The sequence below is a fragment of the Leptonychotes weddellii genome, chromosome 8 (assembly GCF_054177405.1).
Source record: "Leptonychotes weddellii isolate Sample4059 chromosome 8, ASM5417740v2, whole genome shotgun sequence".
Classification (NCBI taxonomy): domain Eukaryota; kingdom Metazoa; phylum Chordata; class Mammalia; order Carnivora; family Phocidae; genus Leptonychotes; species Leptonychotes weddellii.
The window spans coordinates 42,889,789-42,896,998 of NC_138376.1; the positions used below are offsets into that span (position 1 = coordinate 42,889,789).

The window sequence follows — 7,210 nt, forward strand, 5'->3', positions numbered from 1 at the left end:
AGATGACTATAAACTCTTCACTTTACTTTGGAATAAAAGAGCTCCGGGGAGCAGGATCTGTGTGAAATGGATATGGAGGCTTTGTGTCTGCTGCAGAGGCACAGAAAGGGTAAGGGCTGAGGCATTCTTAGGAAAAGTTCAGCATATTTGTTTTTCTTTTCCCCAGGCTCAGATTTCCAGAGGCCCCAAACATAAGCAGAAAAAGAAGGGGTGGGGGGAAGAGTTGAAAGGTAAGGTTTAGATAAATGTGACTCATTTGTTCAGAGAAAGAGGTTGAATTCCAAGGAGATAAGGGGAAAGGAGCCCCCCTGAGGAGGAGGGCAGTCAGAGCTGGGGGCTCAGGCTGGGTCAGGTTTTTCAAGAGCCACGAAGGCTAGTGCCTATTAGATTAGAAAAGCCAAACAGATTTTGATGGCAGAGGGAGCTTATAAACCAAGGAATAATTCAGAACCGGTCAGGAAGCCCATGACAGCAGAGAATGATACAGTCTCATTTCCTAACCAGATAGCAGCCAAACTTGAGCATTGACTGTTCTGTCAAAAGATACCATGACAGAGGTTTTAAAAGTACACAAACTGAAATAAACAGTATTTAAGATAAAAATCCTTGTCATCTCATGAGGGGGACTTTTTTTTTTTTTTTTTTCCCAAAAGGAACACCAAAGGACACAAGCAAATCTCTATCTGGGCCTTACTCTAGTTACTTTAATGCCTAATTCAAAAGGAATTGTGATAAATACAAACAATGAAAACATTTTACCCAGAACATTATTACTGTTAAAAGCATTGAGTAGTAAGAAACTATTATGTAACAAAGTATCCAAAAGAATTAAGTTTTAGAAGCAATTTATTAAGGCACCCAAGAAAGAGCATCTTTTTTTAATTCATCTTGCTCCAACTGAAATTTGAAACAGAACATTTCCCACAGATTTAGAAATAATCTATTTAAAAATTAAGCGTCTTACAAATACAAAATATCTATTTATTTTTTTTTCCCCACTTAGAAAACTCCCAGGCGTTGGGCTCAATTATTCTCCATGGACTAATGAAGGGCAATGACCCTGGGTGCAACCCAAGACTGCAAGGTCATGGCCAATATGAGGAAGTGGATACATTTAAACTTTTCTCTAGACATTCAAATTTTTCCATTCAACATTCTGGGTTTTCTGGGTTTTTTTTGTTTTTGTTGGGTTTTTTTGTTTTTTGTTTTTTGTGTTTTTTTTGAGAGGGGTGTGGGGGTTGAATTTCGAGAGGAACACTTTCTGAGTAGTATTTTATGCATGTGTTAAATTACTAAAACTAATACCACACTAATAACTGTTGGAGATCAAATGTCTCATTAATAATTTTTCCTAGTCTCAGGAAGCCAGAGAATAAAAAGAGAGGTAGGTGCTATTTCCTGTTTCCTTACTTAAAATCTTCATCTCTGCCTCCTCCCAGAACTCAAAAGTCTTTTTCTTTACTAACTACACTTTAAAAATTATTTCATTCATCTGAATTGTTACTAAAATGCACAGGATTCTTCTCCAGACCAATGAGGCAGGGATGGAATTTGTGACCAGTACAATCAAATAATGTTCCCGATCCATCATGGGTGTTGACATGACTGGGAGGAAAATACATGGGTAAAAACATAAATATGCATGGGGCCACGGGATAAAAGAGAGCTTGTGACGATTTCAGTGATACTTGATCTGAGTCCTCAAGGAAGACTTTATTCTTCCTTTAGCTGAAAGGGTCACTCATTTCAACCTTGTGCTTCAGCCAGAATTGGGAGGAGAATCAGGAAATCTACTTAACTGTTAGATAAATGATTTGCCATTAGATAAATGAATAGACATAACAGATTTTGCAGACTAGTTTTCCTGCCTATCAGTAAGAATTTGAGAAGGTTGAGAGGGTGTGGGGAAGAAATTCCCAGCACTTGCACGATATGCAGAAGGCAAGAGAATTCACTTCATACCCACCAGGAACTTTGAGTACCTAAATTGTAGTGCATGATTTGAAACATATAGGGAAGTGAAGTCAGGAAGATGGGATGGGGTCAAAATGTAGATCATCTTGCGTTCCATGCAAGACTGTCTAGCCTTTCAGGAGTTGGGGCAGGGAAGATTTTTTTTAGCTGAGACTTTACATAACCAACTGCCCGTAGTGGTAATGTGACAGAGATTGAAATAAGGAGACACTGACAGGAGGAAGACCAGGTGAGGCAGTAATTCAGGGGGAAAAAGTTAGTGCTTGAACTAGTGTTTCAGGATATGTTTTCCTTTAGTGCCCACAGTTCTTGGTCACGCCACTTGGAAGAATGAAGAGGTAGACCAGAGGAAGAGTGGTGGGCAGCAAAGCAAAGTTTATTGGGTGATAATACAAAGCTCCCAAGGAGGGAGGGGCCCCGAGAAAGTTGCCCTCAGAGTTTCTAAATCTAGGGGTTTTTATGAGATTGTTGGTCGGCTGTTTTAATCTGATGAAGCCTCCATGTACCTGTCACCCAATCAGGTTTTTGTCCCAGCACGCATCTACCTATCAGGGAGTTGTTCACGTGGGGGAAGGGTGGAGGACTCCTTTCAGGGTGGTGTAGAATAACAGGATGGTGTCTTTTTCCTTTTAAGGATAGTTTCCTCTTAGGACTGAGGCCCTTGCCCCTGCCTGCCTTTCTTCATTACTAGTAGGAGAATGGAGAAGATTGGATGCATTTTAACTACATTGCAGAGGTAAATTCTAATAGTTTTAGAAATACCTATTTATTTATTTATTTATTTATTTATTTATTTATTTAGAGGGGGAAAGGGAGAGAGAGAACCTTAAGCAGGCTCCATCCCCAGCATGGATCCTACACAGGGCTCCATCTCATGACCCTGAGATCATGACCCGAGCCAAAATCAAGAGTTAGACGCTTAACTGACTGAGCCACCCAGGCGCCCCTAGAAATACACATTTTTTTTTATTTCACTTTTGGTTGGTTTAGATTTGTGAACAATATCCTACCTGTGAAATTGAAACATCTGTTAATAGGATTTACCAAATTCTTACAGGATCCATAAATAGATTAGGTGGATCTTCGTATCATGATAAATAAGACTTCTGTTCTTTAAAAAAAAAAAATGAACAAATAAATGTTGGGAGTTTAAAAAAAAATCTAAACTTCAAATTGGCAAAATAATGATCAAAGAATTTTTTATTCAAAGTTTACCTTGAAAAGTGATATGCTAGGGAAACGGTAGTGACAGGATTTTTATTGAACTGTAGAATTAAAGCACCCTCTTAGGTGCCTTGCTCATAGATAGTAACCAATAGAATCATTACTTAATTATACAATATATATTTTTAAAATGTATAGCCCACCCAATCTATATAGGATTTCTAATATCTGATAAATATAATTAAATGTAATAGTGTGAGGGGTGGGGGAAGAGTAAGTTAAGCCCCATAAAGGAAAGAGGCTGATAAATACTGCCATAATAGGGGCTTATATCATTCTTTTAACTAAGCATTTAAAATACAGTACAAGGACACCTGGGTGGCTCAGTCAGTTAAGCGTCTGTCTTCGGCTCAGGTCATGATCCCAGGGTCCTGGGATGGAGTCCCACATGGTGCTCCCTGCTCAGCAGGGAGCCTGCTTCTCCCTCTGCCTACCGTTCCCCCTGCTTGTGCTCTCATGTGCCCTCGCTGACAAATAAATAAATAAAATCTGTAAACAAAAATAAATAATAAAATATAGTACAAAAGTTCCTGGAGACATATTGGAAAATATTCTGTCATCAGTCACTTAATCTTATATTCTTTAAAATTCTGTCATCAGCCATTTTATTTTAAATTCTCTATAGTCAGATCTTTCAAACTGAGATTCAGATATATCCAATTGTATTTTCAACCAAGCCTTGCACAGTATCTAAGTTCATCAGATTCCCCCTAAACCAGTAGCCCATACTGGCTTCTTTGAAGTACCTATTAATGGCATTATCACTTCTCCAAAATGTGGTAATCGATGTGCATTCTCAAAATATAAGGCAATAGAAAAAAAAATGCTGATATAAGCATTGTTAAATTACCTATTTTTTCAAATATGTTCTAGATATGCATATTATTATTTTTAATGGTATAATATTTTCCAATACTATTCTGTGACTTACTTTATTACCTAGACTATGAATTTTTCCAAGTTCAAATAGGCAGATTTATATCTTCATTTTTGGTGGTTCCATTTGATTTTACAGAATAAATGTATAGATTTGTTCTAATTTGCTAGCTCAGAAACAAAGATACAGTAAAAGCTTTTGTTCATATAGTTTTGCATGCTTGTCTAAATAGTTCCTTAGTTATTATTAAAGGTGGAATTGCTGGAGCAAAGTATACTGTTGTACTTTTTCTTTTATAGCTTCTGGTATATATTACCATATTCCCTACCTAGACATCTGACTGATTTATATTGCCATCAACAATGAATGAAAAATGCCTCTTTACAAAGATGTGGGTTTTGACCCAATGGTATTTTTTATTATTTTCATTTCCATTTATACTGATGTTAAATACAGATCATCTCTGAGTCACTGTATCCTTTCTTACCACCACCATTATTGTACCTATCTATTCTACCCCTCACCAGTATGACTGCAATAACATCCTAACTGATCCCCAGCTTCAAACTATTTATCCCCAACTTCAAACTATTTACCCAAATTGCTCTCTCTCTCTTTTTAATATCAGAAATCTAACGATGTTATTCTCACATTTAAACTTCTCAGTGTCTCCCTTTGTTTAGCAAATTAAGTACAAATTCCATTGTATCACACCAGTTATAAGAAATGAATTCAACATAGCCTAAATTGTTAAAACACATAGGCATATGGCAGGGAAAAAAAAAATCAATTCTCACTAGCTAAGGACAATCTCAAACAAGATCTCACTCCTCTCTTGCCTCTACCCCACCCATCCCAAATACATGAAGAAACCATGGGAGAGAATCTGCAAAAGGGAAAAAAAATAAATAAAAGTAGATTTGAACTCACAACATTTCAAATATTGGAGTCCTGAATATAAAATATTAATATTTTTCAATGTTTAAATAAATAAAGAGAATAAATTAAAAATATAAAGAAATTAAGTCTACCAAAAATGGGTCAAGTATATTTGGAAAGAACTGACCATTTTGTCTAGAAATATAAACACATAGTTATTAAAATTACAAACTCAGCACATGGGAGAAAATATTTGCAACCGAGGCACCTGAGTGGCTCAGTCGGTTAAGTGTCTGCCTTCAGCTTAAGTCACGATCCCAGGGTCCTGGGATCAGCCCTGTATAAGGCTCCCTGCTCAGTGGAGCATCTGCTTCTCCCTCTCCCTCTGTCCCTCCCCCTGCTCATGCTCTCTGTCTCTGTCTCTCAAATAAATAAAATCTTTAAAAAAATATTTACAACTTATATTACTTACAAATATCATCTATCTGAAAACTATGAATACCTCTTCAAATCAACAGGAGACAGGTCAACAACTCAATAGAAAGATGATCAAGAAAGCTCAACAGACTTTGCCAAAGGTGACATTCAAATGGCTAGTAAACACATGAAAGTCACATGGAATGAAAATTATAACTTGAAGGCTATTTCACTACCCACCTAACTGTAATGACTAGTGTTGACTACAGAAATTCTCATTCCACCGATTGTGGAAGCGAGGTTGATATAATACTTTGGAAAAGAGTTTGGCATTATCTACTAAAATTGAAGAGGCTTATAATCTATGAATTCTACAACTAAGTGTGAACTAAAAAGAAATGCCTGCACACGCACTGAGAGACACAATGGAAATATTGATAGTGGCATTATTTGTAATATTTTTAAACTAAAAATAACACAAATTTACATCAGTGGAAGAATGTGATTTGTTCACATGATGTCATGCTATACAGAAAATTAACAAATAATAGCTATATGCAGCAATAAAGGTGAATCTCACCAAAATAATGTCCAGTGAGAGAAGCCAAAAACAAAAAATATATACACTGTATAATTCCCTTTATATAAAGTCAAGACAAATTCAGAATAATGGTTACCTTCAGGGAGGATATACCTTTGAAGAGGGTAGTGATTGGACAGAGGTAGATTTACAGTGAAGCCGCAGATGAGTACATTTCAGGCTCCTTGCTTGCGTAAGCCCATTTCAAGGTCCCAAGGAAATCTGAGCAATGTGTTCACATGATCATATGTTTTTGTAAAATATTTGAAAGAAAAACACTGAACTGCAATTGTTTAAGACTGATGGCTCATTCTTGTCCAAATTCCCTTCTGTAACATTTCCCCTTTTATTGGCTGCCTTAAGAGAGGTAATAGGCATTCAAGGGATCTATCTAAACTGAAAGTGAATTAGTTATTCATTTAGTTTGACTCTCGTGGGATATATTTATTTGGTTAACAATCACTCTTGTGTATAGTTAAGTTCTTGCTCCCACTCCAGAGTAGGACTGGCTTCTAAGAATAATTCTACCGCTCACAGTGTTGATTCCTCAGCTTCATGACATAAAGGTATAGAGCCAGAGGGCACATGGCAATATAAGTGTATCCTACAGTGGTGGCACTGGAAATATTTGGGTAGTGGAAAAGAAACAAGGTAAAATGACCAGAGACAGAACCTGTCCAGGGAAATTCTTCCAATCATGATGTATAAAATTATAGGTAGAGAATTTATTTCTCAGTGATATACAGTCAAAATAGAAGTTATCTTGTGACAGGACTACACTAGATAATGCAACATAAACAACTATAAAATGCACCATAAATATGTTTTTCTTTTTCTGCTGGGAATTAAGAGAAATAGAATTTCTAAAATTTCTCAGATTTGGGAGACTGAATAAATTTCAGACAAAACTAAAAAGAAAAAAAAAACAACAACAAAGAAAATCCACCATTAGAAACATTGTGAAAAAAATAAGGAGAAATTAATAGCAGAAAGAAATTAAAGATCACTTACAAAGAACACTAACTAAACTCAGCTGAAATGCTCAAGACCAGCACAGGAAATAATAAGATAGTTAACATCTTCAAATTCAAAGAGAAATGTCTCTCAGTATCTTAGTGAAAAAAATGTTTCTCAACAAAACTATCTTTCAAGAACAATGAAAAAAATAAAGACTTGCATATAGAAATAGAGTTTCATGAAAAAAAAATTCTTACACGTGATTTAAGAGGCAAGGAAAAGATTCTAAGAGGAAGGCTTGA

The 7,210-nt window shown here is 36.1% G+C and overlaps 1 long non-coding RNA gene across 1 annotated transcript; it reads right to left on the reverse strand.

Annotated features, from left to right (window-relative positions):
- Positions 1–367: 367 nt before the first annotated feature.
- LOC145723019 (uncharacterized) lies at positions 368–6,756 on the reverse strand. The gene is made up of 2 exons (XR_014147728.1): positions 6,049–6,756; positions 368–3,085 (listed from the first exon to the last, which is right to left on the reverse strand). It is a non-coding gene; the product is annotated as an uncharacterized LOC145723019 (long non-coding RNA).
- Between the last annotated feature and the right edge of the window lie 454 nt (positions 6,757–7,210).